Source organism: Rhipicephalus microplus, chromosome 2 (genome assembly GCF_043290135.1).
Source record: "Rhipicephalus microplus isolate Deutch F79 chromosome 2, USDA_Rmic, whole genome shotgun sequence".
Lineage (NCBI taxonomy): Eukaryota > Metazoa > Arthropoda > Arachnida > Ixodida > Ixodidae > Rhipicephalus > Rhipicephalus microplus.
Window position 1 is genome coordinate 64,308,455 of NC_134701.1, and position 25,528 is coordinate 64,333,982.

Genomic DNA, 25,528 nt, shown 5'->3' on the forward strand with positions numbered 1-25,528 from the left:
TTGTCACTTGGAACTTGCTACCTATGGATGCGGTGCTCTTTAATCGGCCCACATCATCACTGATAATGCCTCGATATGGGGAAGGGGGGCTGGTTACATACAAATAAATAAAGATTATTTAGTGGCAACCTATTCTAGGTACTAAGGTCACGCAGGTTGTTCCCCATTCTTTTACATATCCAGTCTTTCACAACGTAGTGGCAGAACACAAGAAAATTTTAAATTGCACAGAATTATACAACACTGGTGTTACAAGCGATCGCAAGTATTAAAAATGTGTACACTCGCACCTTGTTTGCAAGAAGGCATGAAAAATATATATACAAGCTCGAACCATTGGTTTCTGTTGACACAAACACTCGTTGTCACTCCTGTCACACAGGCGAAGCACTCGCAGACTACACATTAACACACCTGCTTTCTCTGCGAAACGTTGACAGGCACAAGCTTAGCGTCGCAGCACCAAACCGCAAGTTGCAAGTAAGCGTAGAGAGACACGCACACTTCGGGCACCAGCCGGTCTTCATCGAGGTACGATCTTACTGCTCCCAAACCACCTACTCGTTTCACATCCGGCGTTGCAAATCAACTTCAGCGTGTCTATCCCTCGGGATTCGTTTTGTTGCCGTCGGGAGGGTGCCCGCACAACTCCGCCAGGGCCCGTTCGTGTTTGCGTCGCACTTGGGCGGGCACCATGGCGCGCAGGTGGGCGACTTCGCGCAGTTTCTCTTCGAGAAGTTCCTCGAGCGTCAGGCTGCTCGTTGGACCTCGTTCGTCAACGACCACGTTGCCGTAGACGACGTTGCGGAAGCGAGACCTGAAGTGACGGCAGATTTCTCGCGCCAGCTTCTCGTCCGCACCCGAGTAGGAAACCGCCCGTTCGAAGCGTCGGTTCAGTTCTTCGAGCGTCACGTCGAGGTACAAGGCGTTGCGACAGTGCAGCGGCGCGTCGCCGCCCATGTCTGCGGTCAGTGCTGCGAGAACCATGTACGAAGCGTCATGCACAAACCGCAACGGCAGCTGGCTGTCGCAACAAGAATTGGGGATAACGTTGGCACCATCGCCGACTTTCGCGCGCTCCCGCCATTGCCATAGGCGAACGGCCGGGAACCGTTGTGGCGTGGGAAAAGGGTGTTGCAAAGGCAAGCTTATTTAGCAGTTGCGAAGGACGAAGCACTCGATGGTCCGACGTTCCGGGGGCGGCAATCTTCGACGAACGCCAGTGATGGTCGATCGCTTATTCTAAACGTACAGCACATTTAGGTAAACAATCCAAAATAGTTGTGATGATTATGACGATGCCAGGCCACAGAACACCTACCAGGGCAGGCTTCCTAGACAACGTCATCTTTGAATGCTGCCAAGAATAAAAATGCATATTGAACATTTAGCTTCAAAACTATGATAATATGTAAGAGTTGTTTAATTTTGTAGTTTTAAATCTTCTTTGAATTTTAATCACACCTACGCATAAAATTGCACGTAATTTATCTCAAAGGCCATGCTTTTATGTATATAAGTAAACACTTTCACGCTGGTTTTGCTTTTACTTTGAAGGTAGCCAACAGTAGCCTAGTGAAGCTGTGCCGGGATTGCGTTTCTTTTTGATGTTTTCGAGGTCAAACGGAGCCAATCCAAGACGGCGTCACGGTCTCGTTTCCGACAACCCCTGGCGGTCTCCGTCTCTTGCGCAGCTGAGAAGGAAACAGAACGAGGCGGAGGACATGTTGCGTTGAGAGCTCCCGAGTGCTAAGAACGGCAGCAGCAGCCAGACTCTGCGCGGCGACCCCACGGAGGTCTGCGCTACTTCACGATAGCAGCAGCCCTCCCGGGATGAATCGAAGGTAGTCTGTTGTCCGACCGTGCCTCCTCGGTTGTTTGCCCTCATTGTCAGCCCCCATCTGAAACCGCTGTTTGAGACCCCCTCCCTCGCTTGCACGCCCCGACGAGTTCCGGCTGTTGAGTTCTGTGTTGTGTGTGTGTGTGAGCATCACCTGTGACGACGATGACTGTCTTGACGGCGTAAGGGCAACAACTATGCGCTATCCCTCCCGCACGTCGGAATGACTGTCGCCCGAAAACTGTTGGATGAGCGTAGCGTCGACAAACTGAGGTGAGCCCTCGATCGGCGCCCTACAGTGCCCGAATCCTTTGTATTGTCGCTCTTCCGCGAGCTCGCTTCTTTCGCTTGATTCCGCGTTGTTTGTGTGAGGATGTGTGTAGTACGCCGTCGGCGCAGCTATGCGTCGCGTGTCGTTGATTGGGGCTAGTGAAGTGGCTATGCGGATCGTCGGACTAACGTCTGTGCAGTGGTGATCGTTTCCTGCGTACGACGCCATCGGCCGTCAGCTGGGCCATCCCGTTTTGCCATTGTCTCGGCCCGGAACTAAGCTCATTTTGCAACCGAAGGCCCTTTTGTTTTCGTGGCGTGGTCAAATTGCGGCCCCAGTAGAGGACATTCGGCGTACGAGGCCTTGACAGATTGAGAGATCCGTCCTCGCTGGGCCTTTCCGTCGTCGCCGAGTCATAGCGCAGCGATCTTTTTTGCGAACTATGATCGGTGACTCCTTCACTTATGCCTTTGCTCGCGAAATCAGTCTGCTTGGGGCGCCTCTTTGTTACGGCGTATATAGCGACATATTGGGTGTCGTCGCTTGACGTTGTTATATGGCCAGCCAAGCGTCGATAACCGCAGGAAATACGTCTATTTTATTTAGCCGACTGAGCGACGTTGGCACCACTGTCCTATGGACCTTTGAAACGCGGTGTCGTTCATTTTTTCCGCCGAGTAAACGGTTTCTCCTGTGGTGACAAATGTGGGACTAATCAATTTAACGGCGCTTTCGATCGACCGCTCTTTTTCCGCGAAATGTGACGCAATACTTCGTCGGTGCTTGGTCTTCGGATGAACGCGATGTACTGCGCTATTTTTTTTGTATGGTCTCGTTTTGTGATCGCAGTAATAAAGGAGCCTCCCCTTAATGGACCACCCAAAGTGACCTCTCGTTTGCGGGAAAATCCGTGGTCACTTACTACAGGAAAAAGCTGGGCGACGTGATAAGCACGGACGTCACTCGTGTCGTCTGTGTGCGCACGACAGGCGAAGAAATGTAGAGACAAAAGCTTGCTGCGTGCGTTTATAGCGATCCTATGTTGAATATTACGGTCGTGACAACTCGTTTTGCGTCATTTCCGTGTGCCGGGGCCTTTTCGTGCCCGCTAGTTTCGCGATATCGAGCATGCTTTGCGGCCATCCCGCATAGAAAGTTCCACCACAGAATGGTGGTGGTGGTAGTGGTTAGAAGATGAGAAAAGGCACCTAATTTCTGCAACCCGGTCGGGAGCACGGCGCAGTGCCTGACAGAATGCCTGACCTCCAAGACAGCGCAGTGGTGGTCTTCGGCGGTAGCTGTTTCATCGCTGCACCGACACACATATTTTTTTTCTAGTTTAGTTTTTTTTTTTTCTTTCGGGCGTGCACGTGTGCTGTCTTCCTGTCCGTCACTTCCTGTGGGGGCCCTGCTGTCACGCGCTCTGTTTGCCTTGTTTTTCCGGCCCTTCGGGTGTGTGCGTGCGCGTCTCCTGTGTGCTTTGGTCGCCGCCTTGATAGCCCTCCGGCGCAAGGTCTGCTACCTTCTCCACCCGTGCACATTTTTTTTTCTTTTTTCTTACATGGGTGTCCGTGCCGCGTAGTTACTGTTACATTATCCGGCTGCAAGAAGGAAAACGAAAAGCCAGTCGTAAGGTCGGTGTTAACGCCCAGCCTTAGTTCACACGTGAACCTTAGTTCTCGCAACCCAACATTAGTTTCGCTGACCAAGCAGACTCTCTTCTGCTTAAGTGGGAAACGGCTTCACCTCCATTGAACGTAGCGTGCTGCTGGCGCTGGGAACATCGTGGCATCCGTTCTTCCAGCATTCGAGTTAACGCCGTGGTCAGTCACCCTTCCAAAACTGTGCGCTCGTTCTTTCTGCTCCGCGACCCGCATCAGAAATACCCGATAATCCCGCGGCGTAGCCTGCGCACGATAAGGTCGTGCGGGAAAGCTTACAACCAAGCGTGACAATGTTTTTTGTTTTGTTTTCTTGAAGCGAGTATTGCGTGGAAGCGCTAACGTCGAGTATGTGGCGACGACGTCTAGCTGACGATGACGACCAAAGCAAGGACGGCGCGACCAATCTTGTTCCCGCTTCTGAAGCAGCGCCTTTCCGAGTTCCTTGGCGTTGCGACGAGAAAAAAAAAAAAAAGTCTTGCTACGTTGCGTCAGAATGCAACTACGGAAAGACGCGAGGTTACCGTGCCTGTGTCGCCACCAATGCAGGCAGCGAGCGAAGCGAAAGAAGAAAACGAGTGTGCAGCGCTAGAGCGGCAGTGTGCCACTTGGGGTGTCGCTGTAGCGTGGTGCTTTTTTCGGAATCGCACGAGTAGCGCGAGCCAGGCTCTTGCTGCCCGAAACGCGTTGCCTCGCTCAGCTCGCGCCTTGGAAAGAGCTGCGCCCTTTGGAGGACCGTGGGCAACGTTTTAGCTCGGAAGAGCGTGGGGCCAGCGGGTCCCCGATTGCGACCATTGGAAGCCGTGACCACAGTAGCATGGGCACGTCCAGTACTGCACGAGGTAAATGGAACCTCTCCGATTTCGCGGCTCAAATGCCTTCGATAACTAGCCGCACCGATCGTGTCGTCTAGCTCTTGACGCGCCGTGCAAGTCTTATGTTCGCGTTGCTTCGGAGCTTCTAGAATTGGTGGTGGTGGTGGTTAGATGAAGGCGCCTATTTTCTGCAGCCCGACAGCGAACACAGCGCAGCGCATGCTTCTGGAATTCATTGCGACTTCTATGGTGGCAAGCACGAGAGGACGTGTTGTGAGCGTTTTTTATTAGGAGGGGGGTGGGGGGGGGGGGGCGTTTTGCACCCTGCGCAAGGCAGTGTGTCGCTTTGCAGTAACTGTAACCGAAATACGCATGTGTCTCCTAACTGGCTGATCGCGATTTCGGTGCTTCTTTTGTACTTCAGCGTAGTTGGCCTAGTGGCTGAATCAGTGGTTTTGCAGGCGCAAAGTCTTCATTACTGGAAATGGACACCATGTTCCTACTCATTTTGTTGATTGCTTTTCTATAGGCGACGGCGTACTGGAGGACACGTAGCTTGCCGCAGTCGACAATTAGCAAAGTGTAGTGTTCGCCATGGGGAGGTGAAATTTCATGGCATGTGGGATGCAAGTGCACGTCTTCACCTCTAGGCTGATCTGTTACACCTTGATTGCTTCATTGCGGTGTGCTGAATGTAGTAAGCGTGCCTATCATCTACTATTGTTACCTTTGAGAGGCTTGTCAGTGTGGTCAATCCTGGTGTAACAGCTACAGAGCCTGATGCATTGGGATGACATTAGCATTATCAAGTTTTGCATCTCCTGAAGTCTGTTGTGATTAAGTAGTTGAATTAGTTTCATTTTTAGTAAACATGTTGAGCATTTTAAGGGCCACATGTTGAAGGAATTACTGGCTGCTTTCACAGACATTCCTTGTTCACGTGGCTTGAGTGAAATACAAGAAGAGCAATGCCACTTCAGGTTGCCTCTTAGTAATAACGGTTGTGGCTCACAAAATCAGTGAGCTTAAGTCAATTTTAATAGTTATAGAATACTGACAGAGCATTGCCTGGTAGCTGTGCTTGTACTCTGCATTAATAATTGAATTTGAAGAGGTTTTTTGCCATTGGATGTGGAAATTTATCTTGTCTCACGTGCTGAAGGTCAACTCATTAAATAGTGTTCTCTGCCTTCATGTTCTGGATTCATTTGTTCACTGCTTACAAATGATACCAAAACACTAGCAGGCTAGAAAAGTACTTTCAGGTGAATCTTCTATGGATTGCCGTGCTAGTTTCTCTGGCCTTGTGTTCCCTTTGCCTGATGTGTTAGTTGAGAAGCGCATTGCTCATCATAATTTGGCTCAAATGGTGCATGGAGCTGAACTTCAGAGTTATTGCGTCAAAATTTTAGCATTTTTTAGCTGTTCTTCAGTCGTGGCTTTCTTTTATCAGCATGCTTGAGCACTTTATAACACTCAGCAGCATGGGGTTCTATGGGGGTCATTGTCCACACTTATTAGTGATGGAATCGCTCACCCACTTCAGTTCATCATGCAGGTTGTCCCGGTAAGCTCTTGTACCTTGTCTGAAAGCAATGCAGGTCTTCTAACACTCCTGATGGTTAATGCCAGAAAGAGAATTTACTGGGAATTTCCAGTCATCCTAGTGGGTGTAACATTGTAAAGCTTGTGACTTGCTGTGCATTGGCTTGTTTGTGAGGCTTTACACAGAATTTTGTATTAAAGGCAGACAGTGGCATAGCCAAGGGGGTGGTTGGGAGGGTGTGAAAACCTCCTTCCTCCTCATATTCTTGCAGTTTGTAAATGTACATATACTCAGACTGATGCAAACACATACATAAAATGGTTATAGACACTCTGGAGAAAAGCTTTTTCTGGGTGTGTTCCTGGGCAGACTGAAACAGAAATTTTTAAGTATGGCCAAATTTGTTGTACATAAGTTAGTAGTTTACACTATTTATAGTCAACCTTCAAGGCAGATAATTGTAAGATGGCCTTACTGATAGCCTGTAAATATTAGACCAGCAGATCATCAGCTTCAGCTGGCTGTTATCCTGTAACTAAGTCACTACGAACTTATCCCATTTCTATGGTTGAGAGTTGCGGAGCGCTGCCTGCACACTGAGTGAATCACTCTGGTTGTGAACATTCTGTGTCATGTGCCACTTCTGGCAGGTGTTAGGGCTGACATGTTTCTTTGTTTCGAAGTTGTGGTAGGGAAATTTGTGGTGTGTGGCATGAAATTTACTGATGAGACTTCAACAGTCATATTCTTCTGAATTGAGCTGTGATAGTGAAATCGGTGACATTAGAGTTAACAAAGTAAACTTTATGAATACCAACCTACTTAGTATTCACTTTGGTGTTCTTTGGAGGATTTGTACTTGGGTCGGTTCACCTCTTCTCTTTGTTCTTTTAAGCCGTGCGCAGATAGCATTAGCATAAAAGGAGTAAGACAAGCACAGCACTTCGTTTGCGATGCTTTTCTGTCATTTCAGTTGTCGCAAACTTCATATCAAGGAGCATCTAGTTTTGCCAGCATCTGATTACCCATCAAATGTAAAAAAGTTTTAAAGCTCGGCTGCTCAATATATCCCCACTATCTGAAATAAAACTGCTGCTTTCTGTGAATTCAGTAGATGCCTATCAGTTGTCTCAACTTAGTAAGAATTTATATGATTGTCCAGGAGGCTCTAGAGCAAGCAGTTTGCTTGCTTGTGATAATTCTTGGCAAAGATTGAGTCAGCTCCCACTGTCATGGTGAATACCCTAGTTTAGATTAGGCTGTATCTGTCATGATACAAATTTCGATCTGCCGCGAGTCTCTCTGAAAGTACAATTCAAACACAGAACCAGTTATGCATTGTGTAGCCTGTCCTATTCGTTTCTTATGCGTTAGAATATGGACGATTTACTCGGTAGTCTGTTTCTGTCTTACCGTCTCCTAAAGTTGATGGCTCGTGGTGATCATGTGCCTAATATTTCACCTGTAACATTACACTTTATTCTGGCATGGAGTTGTCATGTGGGAAAAAATCAGAGGCCTTAGTTTCTCTATAACCTGACTAACAGCCTTGTGATATTTTAACACAACTCAGTAATAGTAAACACTTCTCATAGGCACAGAGGATGTGCGAGCAACCCTTTATCAGTTATCGTCTTAAAAGGTGAAATGTCTGCACCCATCCTCTCATCGCAATCTACAGTATTGAATAAAACATTCCTGTAAACTTGTGCAGCCAGATGTCTGCTATAGGGGTAAGTGCTTTAAGCAGAGCTGTTGCATCTAGCGGAAGATCTCGCTTTGTTTTTGGCCTCTCTTGTGGTTGTGCTTAATTTTATGGCTATTGTATCAATAGTTCAATAAAGTGCTAAGGTCAAGGCAGGGGTTTATTTTGATGTTACGAGTTTGGAGACTCTTTTGGATTTCCTGTTGACACTACAGTATTGAATAAAACATTCCTGTAAACTTGTGCAGCCAGATGTCTGCTATAGGGGTAAGTGCTTTAAGCAGAGCTGTTGCATCTAGCGGAAGATCTCGCTTTGTTTTTGGCCTCTCTTGTGGTTGTGCTTAATTTTATGGCTATTGTATCAATAGTTCAATAAAGTGCTAAGGTCAAGGCAGGGGTTTATTTTGATGTTACGAGTTTGGAGACTCTTTTGGATTTCCTGTTGACATTGCTGAAGATGTATGGACATCATCTTTTTAGACCTGCAGCATAATTTGTAAAAATTGCATATTAATTGAAGGTACCACTGGTATGTTCTGTCAGCATCAGCTGTATTTGTGAACAGTTCACATGATGTCTTGTGACCTGCACAGAGTTGTGCAGTTGTTACCGACATGGTTGCCCTTTTACACACACTTGAAGGAGCCCTGCGACACTGTTTAAGCATGTATTTGATCAGTTTGTCTGATTCTGTGGAATGTGCTGATATCGTTGTGCAAGTGACAACACTGAACTTGAAGCTGTGCTAATTTTAATTCACAAGACAAACTACTTTGATTTTGGACTGCACTTTGGCCCTTTATTATCTTTTTATTTTCCTCGCAGCTGTGGTATTTTATAGAGGGAGGGGCCCAATTCACGTGGCGCATACATGCCCGAGTTTTTGCATACACTGCGGGAATTTGCTTTAATGCTAAAACAGCTTTGCTGTTGAAAGTGGAATTTTCAGTTCGAGCGATACAGTATGTTCTACCTTCCATCATTCTGCAAACACCTCCCCCCTTTGTCCCGTTTTGGTGTCGGCCAAATATGGTCGCTTTACGCGTGCTCAACCAGTGTGTTGAAAGGATGTTTCTTAGTATTGATAACTGTGCACTCTTGTCCAGCACAGGCACCTGCTTTCAAGTTTATTCGTATGAACTTTCGGGATTGATTTGGTCAGTTCGGAGGTTTCATACAGGAGGTCATTCTCACTTATTTTTTGTAGGTATTGTATTGGTGTAGGACAGGTGAAAATACCAGGCAATACACAGTTTATGGATCGCCTGAAAAACTCTGTGCCTTCTTAAAAAGACCAAAACATGCATGCCGCTTTATTGTAGGCACTAGTGGAACATTAGCCTGGTGATGTAAGTCTGGCAGTGTGTTAATAGGCAAGGGAGTTCAAATCATGAGTGTATTTGCTACTGAGTGCAAGGGCACAGCTGTCTGTCCTAATTGTGGCTGCTGCTTTTTGGAAAGCCGAACGTGTAGAAAAGAAGCCTTCATCTCGTGGCAGGGGTGTATGTAGAGAAACCAAAAGATTCGTTTAGTCGAGATGGTTTCCCAGTTTAGTAAGCATGTTAGACCGCACCCCTAACCTTCAAGCCATCAGATTGAAAGGCTTAGTAGCAGTCTTCTAAACACATATGCAGCTAGTGTATTCAGTGAAGTCTCTTTAGTTGAAGCCAACCACAGTAATAAATCACTGATGTAAGAATTAGCATATTGCCCCGCCACGGTGGTCTAGTGGCCAAGGTACTTGGCTGCTGACCCGCAGGTCGCGGTATCGAATCCCGGCTGTGGCGGCTGCATTTCCGATGGAGGCGGAAATGTTGTAGGCCCATGTACTCAGATTTGGGTGCACGTTAAAGAACCCCAGGCGGTCAAAATTTCCAGAGCCCTCCACTACGGCGTCTCTCATAATCAAATAGTGGTTTGGGGACGTTAAACCCCACAAATCAATCAATTAAGAATTAGCATATTCACATTTAGTATGTAGGTCATTCTTTTGATTTCATATTTAGATGTCACTGTTTTTGTGGCAACTTTATAGCCTGTGGGAGCTAGTTAAGCCGGTTTGGTACGGTTTTCAATCCCACCATCCTTCATGTAGAGATTACAATCATTTGAAATGAAAAAAAAAAATCGTTGTAGAGTTGGGACGAATTATAAGACCGCCTATCTTTGCCATTTTTAAATTGTTTTGAGTTGTCTCATGAGTGATGCTAAGACAACAGGCTTTAAATGCTGCTCAAATAATCAGACACAATTGCTGCATTGATATTTTTTAGCTTTGCCTTTATTGGCTGAAACTTGTTAGTAAGGCTTGCACTTCAGTGTTGTTACACGATTCTTTGTAGAGTTGGCATTTTCTTTATAAAAGTGTCTATTTAACATATTTGTTGAGGATGTTGTAAAGTTCTATGATTTCATATCTCATCATGGAATACGTAGTCATTCTAATCTAGAAGATGTGGGGTATGCACACACGTGCACAAGAAAGAACCAGGGACACCGTTGTTGTTGAACTCTGTTGCCATGCCACCAAAATTAGTCTGGAAGGGACAGTGCAGTGGTCGAATTTTCTGATTTGATTTTTAATCCGTAGCTTACCACGGTAGCATCTCTCATGGCTTACCCTTCAGCTTAGGTATGTGTATTAAACTGTAAGCCTGGAAGAAGCACTGTTGGCAAGCATCAGAATGGTTGGCATGATTTGATTGAGATGTTTAAGATAAGCAGTCAATTAAACAAGCTGCCATTGCATAATGTAATCGAGAATGTTTTTGTATCAGTTATGCAGTGAGCTGGCAGTATGTGAGCGGCTTAGAGGGTGACTTGTCACAGTCATAATTGAAACAAATTGCAAGAAGTTGACTGGTTATCCCGACTGGTTATCCCTTTAGGAGAGCACGCAAAGCTGAGTACGATGTTTTAATCTCTCATTGGGGTAAAATCTAAGACAGATGGAACAAACGAACCGAGGTGTCGTACATAAGGTTTTATGTTCCAAAATGACAATATGATTACAAGGGATGCCGTAGTGAATAGCTGCTGAAAATTTGGCCATCTGGTGTTCATTAATCGGCACTGACATTGCACTGTGCACAGGCCTGTACCATTCTGCCTCCACCAAATTACAACCAACACAGCCAGTATGGACCTTGTGACCTTTGGGTCAGCAGCCGAGCCCCGTAGCCACTGATACTGTGGCAGACAGAAACTGAGTAGGCTAAACATAATTGACTTAGGCAGGCGTAGTTACGAAGCAAGAAGTGCACGGTGCAGTATTGAGGTTTCCAATTTTAATGGCCGTGCAGTTATTTTCGTAAACAGCATATTGTCTTCCGTCCTGAATTTTTGTATGGTAGGACAAAATTTTTTTATGTTCATTTCTACCTAAGAAACTTTTGAAAAGCATGCAAAAAAAAATTTCTGATACTTGAAGGACACAGTCGAACCACGTCCAGTGTACTTAACTGTAGGATTCCCTTGTTGCATTTATGGGTATCCACATTTTGCTATCTTCCATGAAAGAGTGCGGCTTTTGGTCCGGTCTGAAGATTAATTGTCTTATAAAACACAAACGGTTTGATTTGGTTCGAGAAAAAGAAAACTTCTCGTAGTTAATAGCTTTACAAGGCGTTGTGAAGGTAAACAACCTAGGAGGGAGCGCTTCGCATGCACAAGCCAACCTCCTCTGGCGCCGCTTCTGGCTCGTGCTCCATGCTCTTGGTTGAATTCCCAGAAGACTCCTAGTACGTCGCCTAATGTTCACTCTTAAATGTTCTTTTTTTTACAGTGAAAGCTGTTACGAGCTCAGAACTCTGGTCACACACAGTTGTCCGCCACCGCCGCTGGTGTCCTTGACCACATTGTGCAAAATTGGAAAAAAAAAAACTAGCAGCAATGACATAGTGGGGCTTGAACCCGGGTCCGCTGGGTGGCAGCCCAGTATTCTACCACTGAGCTACGCTGGTGCTCGTGACTTGCTGGCAAACTTGCCTTAGGCAGGCTTGATGTCTGGAAAGCAATCGCCACCTTGCAGTGCCATCCAATCGCACCCTGGTGTCCAGAGTACTGGACATAGAAACATTCTCGCATTGCAAGCGAACTACTGATTACAAAAGCTGTGTTTTTACATCATTTTTCTAACAGGGCATCAGTCAGCTCACACAAATTTAATTATTTCAACTGCATGGAGAAAGTTTCTGAAATGACTTTGTAGACTCGCCGCAGTCTTTTTGTGGGTAAGGTACTCAGCTGCTGTCTCGCACGTCGTGGTATCGAATCTTGGCTGCAACGGCTGCATTTTCGATGGAGGCGAAAATGCTGTAAGATCGTGGGCTCAGATTTGGACGCACTTAAAATAATCCCAGGTTGTTGAAATTTTTCCGGAGCCCTCCATTACGGCACGTCTCATAATCATATGGTGGTTTTGGGATCTTAAACTCCGCAAATCAATCAAAATAATTTTGTACAGTTAACCACATTGTGGGCATGCTTTTCCTCATGGATGACACCTATATTCTAAGGTGCTTTCATAACAAAATGGGGCTGAGGAAGGAAAAACATTTAAAATTAATGCTCCCCTCATGGGGAAGCTGCAAAAATCGTTATAACTTTGATTGTGACACTGCTTGCTTTCCTGCACTGCCTTTTTTGCTGTGTGTGCGCTGGTCGCTGGGACGGAAAGTATATACTAGCACAGTTTGCTTTTATTGAGATGTAGGGGCTGTAAGCACATCTTGGGTGGCGAGATCATGTGACAAAGCCAAGCTTTGGCATGTTTGTTTTATTGGATGGTAGGGCTAACATGCCATACATGAAATGCTAGTCTGGGCACCCAGTAGGTGCAGGCGACCCATGATCTCGTGGCTTACTGTGATGAGCACCATGACTGCAGCGTGATGGTGCAGTTGAAATCAAACATGCACATTACTTCAGTCAATTTATGAGAGGCATCGCCTTTGTGACCTCACTCTTTGCTGCACAATGTTATATTTGGTTCAGTGCTGCAACACCTGAAATGTATCGCATCTAGCTTATAAGAACTGTGATGCATTTTCATTGCGAACTTGCAAATATTCAGGAGCCTTATGGTTTGCAAGAAAAGGGCGGTCATGAACAAAGTGTTTTGTAGTGCCACTTGCGATGGCAGCACTTTAATGCTTCCTGCATAATTAAGTCAGAAAAGTACCATTTTTGTGAGGTAAAGCTGCTTTTTAAAGACCATCTTACCTAGCCATTACATTAAATTATGTGGATATGTAATAGAAATATAAAGCACCTTTCTCTTCATTACGCCTTGCATGAATATAGTTATAGGAAGGCAGGAGTATATTTATTATAATATAATGGAACACTAAGCCATTGAATGGGAGACTGCGCTTGCTAACTTTAAAAAAATTACTTTTTTTTTTTCAATTTGATGCGAGGTATTTTACGAAACTGGTTATCCTGCCTTTTGAGGCTACACCCTCTAAAGTAGTAGTGTAAGACAGCGTGCTGCACCTGTGTGCTGGTTCGTTACTGTACCCATGTGCTTGGCATGTTGGCTTAGATACCGAACTCGAGGATGCTGTTTCAATTTCCAGCAGCTTTGGCCAATTCGGTAGTGGGTGAAAATTGAAAACATAAATGTACTGAGACCTGTGTGGGCTATAAGCTGCCTCAGGTGGTCAAAATTAAACCATAATATCTCACCTGGGCGTGCCAGATGGTATTAAGGTTCTGCTTTTTAAAACCTGAGAACATGTTATGTTACTGTATGTAATATGTACGAGAAAAAAAAATGCATTCTCGATGAATGAATAGATGGATGCTATGAGCGCCCCTTTATAACGGAGCAGTGACATGTGTGCCACCAGGCTCGCAAGAAAAAAATGAAAACTTTCTTTTTATGTTTGCCTAATGTCTTATCTACTTCGAATTCCTATTATAACAAAAAAAATCAATTTATATTACATCTCTCTCTCTCTTGAAACAGTGACCCCATTTTTCCACTATTTCCATTCTTTATCCCTACTTTTCTGCCTCCAATACTCTAACCGTCTCTTACTTGCTTCTATCGCAGACGTGTTCAGCTTTCCATGTTTGCCCCTAGAACCCAAAGGGTCATGTAGGCTTGTACCCACACATATACTTGGGTGGATATCGCAGCATTCTGTCAGAACATGTTCCATCGTTTTCTCAACTCCCCCACAGCATCTACAACGTTCTTCTTTTTTACTGAATCTCGCTTTATGATTACGTGTTCTAAGGCAGCCTGACCTCGCTTCGAACAGTAATGCGATTCCCCTTGAATTATAAAATTCTGCCGCCTTATTTCGTTTTTGCACTTTCGGTAGTTGCTGAGAGCTGGCTTCTTTTTCATCGCTGTCATCCAATAAACCTTCGTCTCTCTGACTTTTTGTCTGATGCTCCTTGTTGCCATATAGGCCACACTGCCAGCCATATATTTACTGGTGAGCCTCCTACTTCTTTTTCTTCACCCTGTGTCTATGCTCTTCCTGTGCAAATACATTAACACACTGCCCATCTACTCTTCTTCATTTTACTAAGCCTTTCTCCAAATCTCATTTTGCTTTGAGCTTCTTTTACTTCTAAGCCTGTCCATCCCATATCCCCCTTTACAGCCTCATTTGTAATCATCCTGTGAGCACCCAACACGAGGCGTCCTACTGTCCCTTGATTTACATTCATTCCTGATTGCACCTCTGACTTCATGCACACCACTGAGTTCCCAAATGTAAGCCCTGGAACCATTACGCTTTTCCACAAACCTCGAAGCACTTCGTACTCATTGTATCGCCATAAAACTCTGTGCTTCATTATTGCAGCATTGCTCTTTCCTTTTGCTGCGAATGTTTTTTCCTGTGTTTCTATATATCTTATCTTCCTCATTTACCTATACTTCGAAATGCTTGTGCTCACACTCAGTATTTCATGGCCCTGTATTAAGACCACCTGGTCTTTGTGATCATTGAATACCATATATCCACATTTTGTTACACTAAATCCTAGTCTTAGAGCCTTGCTTTCCCTTCCACATAAATTTGCTGGCCTCTGACATAATGTCTTGACAGTCCGCGAATAGGACAATATCGTCTGCATGAAATAGACCTGGAAGCTTCTGCTCAAGCATTGCGCCAGCCTTCTTCTCTCTCGGTTGCATTTTTTATACTTTTGCTCATAGGGGAAGTCCCCTGGGTGGCCTTTTTAAATGAGTCTGCTGTAATGGACATAACCTAGTGTTTCATACCTTTCCAATTTATTTTCTCTCTCATCTACCATATGTTGCTGCATTGTGACGAGCTTCCTACCTAGTGCTTTTAGGTGGCTCCAAAATATTCTAAGCACGGCCTCCTTCTTGTCATGAATCTCTGTTATCGAGCGTTCTCTTTCACGTTTAATTTTTGCCTCGACCAATATCCTCGCAATGGTTTTTTATTCCCTAAATATATTTCCCATATTTGGTTGACTTCATACTGTGGCCGCTTCTTCCTTTTTGCCTGTCTGTGCTCCTGTCATGCGTCACGTCACTTCTCGAGCACGTCTGAATTTCTCTGTTCCCCCAACTTTTTGGCTTTCTCTTTCTTTTCAAGCAAATAACTTCCTTCTTTTTTTTGTATCTCCCTCATCATTACATGTAAAAACTCACTACACTCCAGTCTTTGCCCGGTAGTTCTTCTACTTTGTCCTCGAATCTTGTAGATATATTTATTTGTGTGTCATTTAAATATGAGCTTCCAAATTTTGACTGTTCTTATTTTTCGATTTATATCCTATATCTAATGTTATGTATTTATGCTGACTACCCAAGTTGTTAATGCCTTCCTCTTCTATTCCAAGACTCTAAGTGAGCGCCCGCCATCTAGCGGCCGCGCCTGGAAACGGTGCTCACAGGGTCAATCTTGAAAACACATTTTGGTTGATACAGCGCACACAAGACAACAACAAAGAACACAGGACAGAAAGTTGGCAGATGGTTTGGAAGGAATGATCAGACATGTTTTCCACTATGTTGACGATTACTTAGTTCTTTTTGATGCAGTTGATTGCTGTCGAGATTCTGTCAGTATCTTAAAAGTGTTTTGCGAGAATGGTAGTGGCCTAAACTTCACGATTGAGATGATGAAAGAAGGAGCTCTTTAGTTCCCGGACTTGCAGCTAGAATTTTTACATACTTGTGTGTTCGCCCTACCATCTTCGTTCTCTAAAGCTATTACTATACTTCACACTGAATAATTATGAAATAATAAAACAGGGTAAAGCCTTTTCATGTGTTCGTTCTGCAATGCAGAATTGTTGTCAGGGTAGGTTACAAATAAGCTTTAATGAACAAGTTGTTTTATCCAAGCGGGTTACGAGGAACACGTCATTGCCAAAGTGTGCGAGGAGATGCACAAATGTCTTGAAACAAATGAAACACAGGCTGGGAATGATGTACAAACTGTCAAAGTACACGGTCATACTGTATACCGTTTACTCAGAGTAGTTCACAGTTTAAAAAATGTGGACAAATGATACGGGGTTGACATCTTTTCTTCTCCTTATAAGCTTGTGTTCGTGTGTGCAAAAAGGCATTGCTATGCAGAGCAAGAGCAATGAAAGTGTTCCGGGTAACTGTGGAATAACCTTCCAATATACAGAATGTAAGGAGGCCATTGTATACCGTATTCCATTATCATGCGGAAAAACTTATATTGGCCCAAGCAGAAGATGCATCAACGTTCGCCTCCGGAAAAACTTATATTGGCCCAAGCAGAAGACGCATCAACGTTCGCCTCCGGGAACATGAACACTCATTGTCAGAGGCAAAATTGTTCTCTCTCATCGCTCATTGTCACAAATGCGGCTGCATACCCTTCTTCAACTACACAATGATACTGTCGCATCATAAAAATCAGGTAGGAAGGGGAGTGATTGAAACCTTAAACATTCGAAGGGAAATCGATGTCATCAATTTTGCTGAGCGGGGGAGAATTTATCTTTCCAGCAACTGCAGAAGATGATACCAGTGTTTTTTTTTTTCTTGCTTAAGGCATCTTTGGATATATTGCTGCTTGCGTTTTTTGTATTTTCTGTCAAGTTTCACTTCACCTATATGTATCGGCTGTTCTTTCGCAAATAAATTTTGCGCCTGTCTGTTCTTTTCCTTCATCACCGTCTCGTGTGCCCTGTATCAACCAAAAAGAATGCATATTAACTCGCTTCCATTCTTGAAAGAAAATATATTAACACGTTGCACGTATTGACAAGCAGCCACATAGTTCCTTTACTTTCATCATACTGCACACCTTAGCCCGAAAAAGAAGTTTCCTAGATGAAACGACCATTGCATTGTGCCGCATTGCATAGCTTCGCGTTAGAAAGCTGGAACTTGACCTAAGGTATCCTTCTATCACTTATTGAAGGATGCCGACAACGCGTGACAGAGAACGGTACAAATTAGAAACTTGCACATTCGAAAGAAGGTGAAGGTTTCTACGGTAGTTTGTTCCAATCAGTTCGCTCATGTTGAATTAATTCTCATCGGTGAATACACCATTACTTAACGTGTGTGCATTCTTACCAATATTCAGGCATCTCAAGTGCAAAGTGTAGTTTCGTTTACATAAGCAAGTGTTTTAGGAAATCTGATGCATACGTGTGTGACTGTATTTTTCGCATATGCTCGTTTTTTTGCAGAGGTTGTAGGGTCACCCATTCTCAAATTAAGGTGCCGTAATGGTTCCTCGCAAACAGTTTTGATTTCGCATGGGCGTACATACACACACACACACACATGCAAAAGTCCCGTGTGCGTAGCGTTGTTATACATATACTGCCACGCTGTGTTGGTGGCTGAAGTGAGTGGCTGCTTCAATGGATATCAGCAGATCCTGGTGCACTGGCATTGGTTGCTTCTGGTTCAGGACCAGCGGGCATAAGACATAGCAGTACAGCACGCAGCTCATCCACCAGTCTGTTGCGAGAGGAAACAATAAACAGGGACTTGAAGGGAACGACTGTTTACTCAGCCACAGTAGGCACTTCAAGTGCCACCTTCAAGGACTACCACCACAGTATGGCCCCTTGGCAAGTTCCAAGAGGACAGTGTTCGCCACTTCCACAACCCAAACCGAGCCTGACCCATTCGCTAGCGTACCCTGTGTCATCAACACTCCTCGCACACCAATTTCACGGCTATGGAAGATTGGCTTGACCGTTCTGACCGCTTTGCTGCCATCAACGACTGGGACAATCCCCATAAGTTGGAGAACGTCTATGTCTCCCTCTTAAAACGCGGCAAGGGCGTGGTACAAGAACCATTCACAAGTTGGCAGGAATTCTATCGGCAGCTTCGCGAGGTCTTCGGGAATCCCGAACGGTAAGAGAGCAGAGCAGGCACTTTCTTCGTGGTTCCAAATGCTGAACAAGAGCTTCAACATGTTTGTCAAATAGATGTCGTGATTGTTTCAACAGGCTGACCCCCACATGCCAAAAGACCAGAAGGTGCGCCTGCTTATGCGAGCCGTAAAGGACCAGCTTATCGCGGACCTTGTGCGCAAGGCTTCTATGACGGGGTCGGAGTTCATACGTGAGGCCACAATTATAGAGCGCATGCTTCGGCAGGGGTTGTCGCAGTATGAGCGTCAGATGGCCATGTCCGCTGCTTGCACGCTTGTACCAGGAGGTGATTGATGACAGGGAGGTCCTCGTTGAACTCGTACAGCAAGTTGTACGCGAATAACTTTAGGAATCTCATGCAGCGTCCCCTCCGAGTGTTGCTGCTCTTACAGACGCCGTTCATGACAAAATCAGCACTTCGTTCATTCGCAATCCGAACTTCCCACCCTTTCCTACGCAGATGCCCTACGCGTCTCTGTGCCGTCGACGGCATGTTTTGTTCATCTACTTGTGAGGCCCCTAGACGTTTTAAAAGTCCAGCCCATCACCCGACATTGCAGGCCAGTTTTCGTCTTGGCCCGCGATAGTCCAGCGTCTGGCGTTCACCCGCCAATCGTCCTTTGTGCTTCCATTGTGGCGAAGTTGGACACATGCACTGTGACTGTTACTACCGATGAATAGGCCTATGCAGATTGCACCCGGATGCTCGTTGTCCCCGCTATGATGAGCGCCCGCAAGAAATTGTGGATCACTTGGAAGGCATTAATCACGCTCCTGTCCCGCTGCGACGACAGTCATGGTCACCATCACCCGTCCATCCGCGTCAACGCACTGTACTCGACCAGCCTTTGGGTCCTCTGGTGTCAGTGGTGCTAGGCCCAGGGCGGGTAAACTGAAAACGGCGACCTCCGGAGGTCCGTCCATCCGCGTCAACGCACTGTACTCGACCAGCCTTTGGGTCCTCTGGTGTCAGTGGTGCTAGGCCCAGGCCGGGTAAACTGAAAACGGCGACCTCCGGAGGTGAAGCCGCTGTCACGCAAACCGACAAATATTCTTTGCCGCCGCCTTACAACGTGCCGTTAAAGCCTGCTTCTGAAACTGCCAACAGAATGTCCGCTGCCATTACCACTTTCATCTACTGTTATTCGGTGACTGAGCTTGTCGACACGGGAGCCAATTACTCAGTGATGAGTGCTTCATTGGCCACCCGTCTACACAAGGTGCTGACTACTAGGGATGGCCCTCAATTAATCACCGCTAAAGGACACCTCGTATACCCTATAGGAAGGTGCACCTCCAGGCTTAAGAGCTGTGGGTTAGCTTTCGTAGCGTCATTTCTTGTACTGCCCCACTGTTCTCGGCTGGTCATTTTGGGAATGGATTTTCTGCAAGAGTATGGAGCGATAAATAATCTGCGTGACTTGTTTGTCAGCTTCGCTAGCCGTATTTCTCCAGATTTAGACATCGAGAACGAACATCGTGGTGTGGCCTTGCGCGTAGTTGATGGTTGCATCACATTGCCGCCTCGCAGTAGTGTCTTCATCCATGTTGAGTGTCCGCGGGAGAAGTCAATTACGAGCATCGCCGAAGGTAACCTCACGTTATTGCTTGATCAGGAAGTCGTCATTACTCTAAGTCTTGTTCAACTCTGAAATGGCCAGACTACACTTTTAGTTACAAACTTCAGTGGAGAATACAGGCATTTTGCGAAATGCGCCATCGTAGCATACTTGGAGGCATTGGATGATTTGGACGCCTTCCCTTTGATTACCATGATCGCGGCTGAAACTGCTGCGATACTGATGTGACTAGTCGCCTCAACGTCAGTCGCCACTTATAACAACATAACTGAGGAAGGCTCCCGAGGCTCCTCTCATTCTTTAGTGACTATTTTGCGACAACGTTGAAAGCCCGGCAGACCCCTATAATTAATGAAACACAGAATTATCACTTAGCCCAACTTACAACCCGAGTGACATTGGCGCACGTTTACGGCGTATTGCAGTCTGAACAGAATGCGTCCGTCATCAAGTAAAACAAATGCTCCACGACGACGTGATTTAACCATAGACTAGTCCTTGGGCATCATGAGTTGTTTTGGTTAAAAAGAAAGACGGCTCACTTTGATTCTGCGTAGACTAATGAAAACTGAACAACATAACCAAAAATGACGTATATCCCATTCGTCGCATCGATGACTCCTTGGATCGCCTGCGACATGCCCGTTACTTCTCTTCCATTTTTTTTCATTGATTTCCAGTAGCGCATATTGGCAGATTCAAGTAGATGAACGGGACTGAGGAAAAACAGCGTTTGTTACATCTGACTGTCTGTATGAATTTGAAGTTCATACAGACAGTCAGATGTAACACGTGTTACATCTGACTTCGCAATAGCCACATTCTAACGAATGATGGACACAGTTTTGTGTCACATGAAGTGGCATTCGGGTTCAGTGTATTTAGACGACATAGTCGTTTTTTCTACGACTCTTGAGCAGTACATTGAGCGGCTTGAGGCGATTCTTCTGGCTATTCGCATCGCCGGCTTGTCTCTGAAACTGCAAAAAGTGTTATTTTGGATATAAGAAACTCAAATATTTTGGCCATATTGTCAGCAGCAGTGGTGTTCGCCCCGACCCTGAGAAGGCTATGGCGGTTGCTTTGTTCCTGATGCTGAAGACAAAGCATGATGTATGCCGCTTTCTGGTCCTTGGTGCTTATTACTGCCGCTTCGTTCCAAATTTTTGTGAAAATCGCTGACCCTCTACGACAACTTGTCAAGGAGGACGTCTCCTTTGCCTGGGGTCCCAAACAATCCGGTACTTTCCGCGACCTTCAACAACGCCTACAAACGCTGCCGATCCTTGGTCACTTCGACGCCGAAGCAGACATGGAAGTTCGCACTGACGCGTGTGACCTTGGCCTCGGATCTATTCTTGTGCAATATCAAGATGGCGTGGAACGTGTCATCGCCTACGCTGGCTGTACGTTGTCATGCGAAGAAGAACTACTCGACGACCGAAAAAGAATGTCTTGCGGTTGTATAGGCCAATAGGAAATTCAGGCCCTGCTTGTACGGACGCCCCTTCAGAATTGTCAGTGACCACCATTCTCTCTGCTGGCTAGCGAATCTGAAAGATCTTGCGAGCCGTCTCACAAGATGGGGCCTTCGGTTACAGGAATTCGATATAACAATAGTTGAGAAGTCTGGCCAGAAAGACGCCGGCGCTGACTGTCTTTCCCGTGCACCCATTGAGATCGCTGCAGAAGACGAGGATGATGACTTCAGCAGCCTTGCTATTTCCACATCAATAAATGTGGCTGAGCAGCAACGCCATGGCTTAGAACTACAACTTCTGATAGAATACCTTGAGGGACGTCGCCCACAAACCCAACGTCAGTTTGCGCGTGACTTGTCATCTTTCTGTCTGCGCCAAGACATCCTCCACAAGTGCAACTTTCATTCAATGAAAACTGTTTATCTCCTCGTCTTTCCTTCTGCTCTCCACAATGATATTTTGCGTGCTTGCCATGACAAGGCGTCGTCAGGGCATCTTGGCTTCACGTGTATTCTGGTGAGGATCAAGAACAAATACTATTAGTGGGAACTTACTAAAACCACCTGGCAGTAAGTAAAGATATGCACAGCTTGCCAACGCTGCAAAAATCTAATGACGAAACCAGCCGGTCTGCTTCATTCTTTATGACCCCCTCGCGCACCTTTTGAAAAGATCAGGATGGATTTACTCGGCCCATTTCTGAAGTCTACTGCTGGTAACCAGTGGATAGTGGTTGCCACTGACTACTTGACCAGATATTGCGAAACACAAGGCTCCCAGCGAGCAACTGCTTCTGATGTGGCTAACTTTTTTATCAAGAACATTGTTCTCCGCCACGGTGCTTCCGCTGTCATCACCGATCATTGTACTGCATTTACGGCCCATTGGCTCCGAGAAATTCTGTTGCTGAGCGGTATGACGCAGCAACTGCATGCCACCCTCAGGCTAACAGGTTAACTGAACGCCTTAACAAAATGATGGCAGATATGCTTTCGATGTATGTCTCCAAGGATCACAAGAATTGGGACGAAATCCTCCTGTATATCACATTTACCTACAACACGGCCCTTCAGGGAAGCACCGACTTTGCTCCTTTTCGTCTGGTTTACAGCCGCGACGTCACTACAATGCTTGACACCATGCTGCAACCAACTGTGCCAGACATGATTACCCCGGACACAGATGTATTTGTTCAGCGTGCCGAAGACTCCCGGCTGCTTTTGCGCTTTCACATTTTATCGTGGCAAACTTCTGATGCTCGCCGGTACAACTCCCACCACCGAGCAGTAACATGCGAACCGGGTGACTTAGTCTGAGTTTACACTCCCATATGTCAACGTGGGCACTCAGAGAAACTGTTGTGTCGGTACTTCAGAGCCTACCGAGTTCTTCATCGCCCTGGGGCAAGTCAAGCGCGAAGTTGCCCCAACAGACACGTTGCACCGTTCTTGTAGACCAACTCCTCGGATGTGGTTCATGTCTCCAGCCGTACTATTCACGTTGACTGCAAGTCATGAACTTTGTGATGTGGGACTGTCCTTCAAGACAATTGTACATTTTTTCGTCGCTTCTTGTTTTTGTACACAGACATATTTCGCTACCTTCCGTTAGTTTTTGGAGCCATGGCATTCATGCAATGCTTGTTTTTTTTTTTTTTCCTTTGGGAAGAGGGTAATGCCACGCTGTGTTGGTGGCAGAAGAAGAGAGTGATGAAGTGAGTCACTGCTGTGGCTGAGTAAACAGTCGTTTCCTTCGAGTCCCTGTTTATCGTTTCCTCTCGCGACAATATCATGTCTGCGCATTTATAGTGTGTGTTTATATATCTGCTTTGAATATCAACTGCTGCAGCACGAACAAGCGAGTGTTCGTAAGCACAGGATGTTATGTATTCAAAACCTTATAACATAATTTGGCTATATTGGTTAAAATTCGAACTGCTCTTGTTTGATTTTTCGAAAATAGACTTTTTGACAAAAAAAATCGCTTCTTTAACCTTTTTTTTTTTTTCTATCATGCCTTATCTGGGAAAAGAATATTTTGCTGGAGTGTTGAAAATATATTGCTCTATATTTGTACTTTTTGAAATTTTTGCGGGAAGTAAGGATAGCCTTGATAAAAAATACCAAGCCTTTTTTATTTTGACCGAGTTTGCCATTTTTTCAGAATGTTTTGCATTTGCAGGCAGCTTAAGGAAAACATGAATGTAATCGCCTGTAATGCATATTAAAACAAGAAAAAAAAGTTTCGACACATCATATACAGTGGGCATTAAATTCGCCTGCAAAATTGGGAAATGTTGCAGCAAGCAATAGCGAGACACGTGCACTGCCTCCTTCAAACTTTTTTTTGGCCCACTGGGGTGTTTCAGGAAACAAAATTTTCGGTTCCGTGCAACTCGACTATACCCATGTAACATAAGGAAAGTATACAAAGCAAAAATATATTATCCGGACACGCATGTTCAAGCTCTCGTGTAATCACGCTAAGCACTGCTGTATTGTTACGTGTTTTATGTGTGTGAATGGAAGTTGGGACTTATGCTATTTTAAACTTTTTGTGCGGTCAGTCTCGAGCATTGAAATAAATGTCAGTCTCAAGCGGCCTGGCGTCCGTCTCGCATCGAACATGTAGGTTGAGTGTTTGTTTCCCAGCGGCACAATGGAGGAATATTTCATATTGTGTTGATTTGTGTGTCTGTCAGGCAAGCAGGCAGCTGCAAATAGGGGAGTAGTCGACTGTTTGCGATGAACCTTCTGCCACGGCTGTGTGAGTCTGCTGTGCTGTGCTGCATGTGCATTTGTAAATATAAAACACAAGAACATACACTACTCCAGCCCACCATGGCGACTTAGTGCCTTTACAATGTGAAACACAATAGCGTTGCTGTGGTTCCCAGCCTTGAATGCCACATCTTGCTCTGGATAGATGGATAAAATGCAAAAATACCCAGGTGCTTGCATTTAAGTGCACATTAGGGAACACCTGGTAGCACAAATTTACTTTGAGTGCCGTGCTATGGTGAACTTTATAATAAAGTCGTTTTGGCTTGTAGAATCGAGAATTTAGTTTAATTTTGTTTTAAAAGCTTCTCTCATTGCCACATTTTTAATTGAGAAAATTCTGAGCCACTGCTGAAAGAAAGGTGTGAATGCGTATCACATAATTGATACATATAGTGTTCCGTGATGTGTTCCAACACAAATGTGCATCTGTTACCAATGCATCAGCAATGTAACAATCTTTTATTTGTGGCTCCCGTAGTAGCCCACTGCATGTGCTTGGAGCTGAAACAGCTTTTTATGCACCGGAAGCAGAAAAAGAATTTATGAGTACAATTTACTATTTGTGGGTAATTCATTACAAAAAATTGCACTGCCAGGGTGGTCTAGTGGCTAAGGTATTCGGCTGCTGACCCGCAGGTCGCGGGATCAAATCCTGGCTGTGGCAGCTGTATTCCCGATGGACGCAGAAATGCGGCCGTCTCATATCGTGGTTTTGGGACGTTAAACCCCACAATTCAATCAATCGTTATGAAAAAAGTTCTGCCACTCCTAATGACGAAATAAAACAATTTTATGATTATGGTTGTTGTTTGCATATAAAGGACTTCGGGTGGGTGTCTCGAATTCGCCTTACGCAGTGAGCCACTGTCAGGCAATTTAGTTCTACAAAAGCCTGGTCGGGGAGAAGGCAGGGGTTATTTTTGTATATGCTGTTGAAGAAGAAGCAACCTTTCCCATGTTCACTAAAAGTCATTACTTAGGAAATTTCGTGGCGGAACTCCAACAAATCAAATCAAATCTCCAAATCAACTAAAATCTAAAGGCCGATTCTAAAGTAGTTTTTGTTGTGTTATGTTTTTGTTTAGTTTTATTCTAGCATGTGGCGACCGTATGTGGTGTCTTAACAAAAACAATGCTTCAGAACAGTCATACCTGTGTAGCTCACAAACATACTTATTAAGCAAATATAAAAATATTACGCGAGGATAATGTAGCATGTGCATGTCCGAGACTCCCAACAATGGGATAATTTATTTTCAATCCCTGCTACCACAAGAAGAAAACTACAAGAAATAGTAAAAGATGAAAAACGTTCATTTAGGAGGCCATTTGACTGCTTCATAATATACGTTACCCCCTTTCTTACACTTAGACTGTGCCACAGGCGCTATGATAAAAAACTTTTTCTTTCATCTAATGCTGACATACTCGAGTAGCTCGACCCTGAAATCTGCAACAGCACACCAGCC

The 25,528-nt window shown here is 45.2% G+C and overlaps 1 protein-coding gene across 5 annotated transcripts in view; it reads left to right on the top strand.

The window, feature by feature from the left end:
- Window positions 1-1,677: 1,677 nt before the first annotated feature.
- The window catches only part of Hipk (Homeodomain interacting protein kinase), a 162,753-nt gene continuing 138,902 nt past the window's right edge, over window positions 1,678-25,528 (top strand). Inside the window, exon 1 of one of the 5 annotated variants that reach the window (XM_037422150.2) lies at window positions 1,678-2,113. The gene's annotated coding sequence lies outside the window, so the exon portion shown is untranslated. Of the gene's footprint in view, window positions 2,114-2,156; window positions 3,625-3,656; window positions 4,615-25,528 lie in introns of those variants that run through there. The other 4 variants (XM_037422147.2, XM_037422151.2, XM_037422148.2 and 1 more) reach the window with 4 other exon arrangements.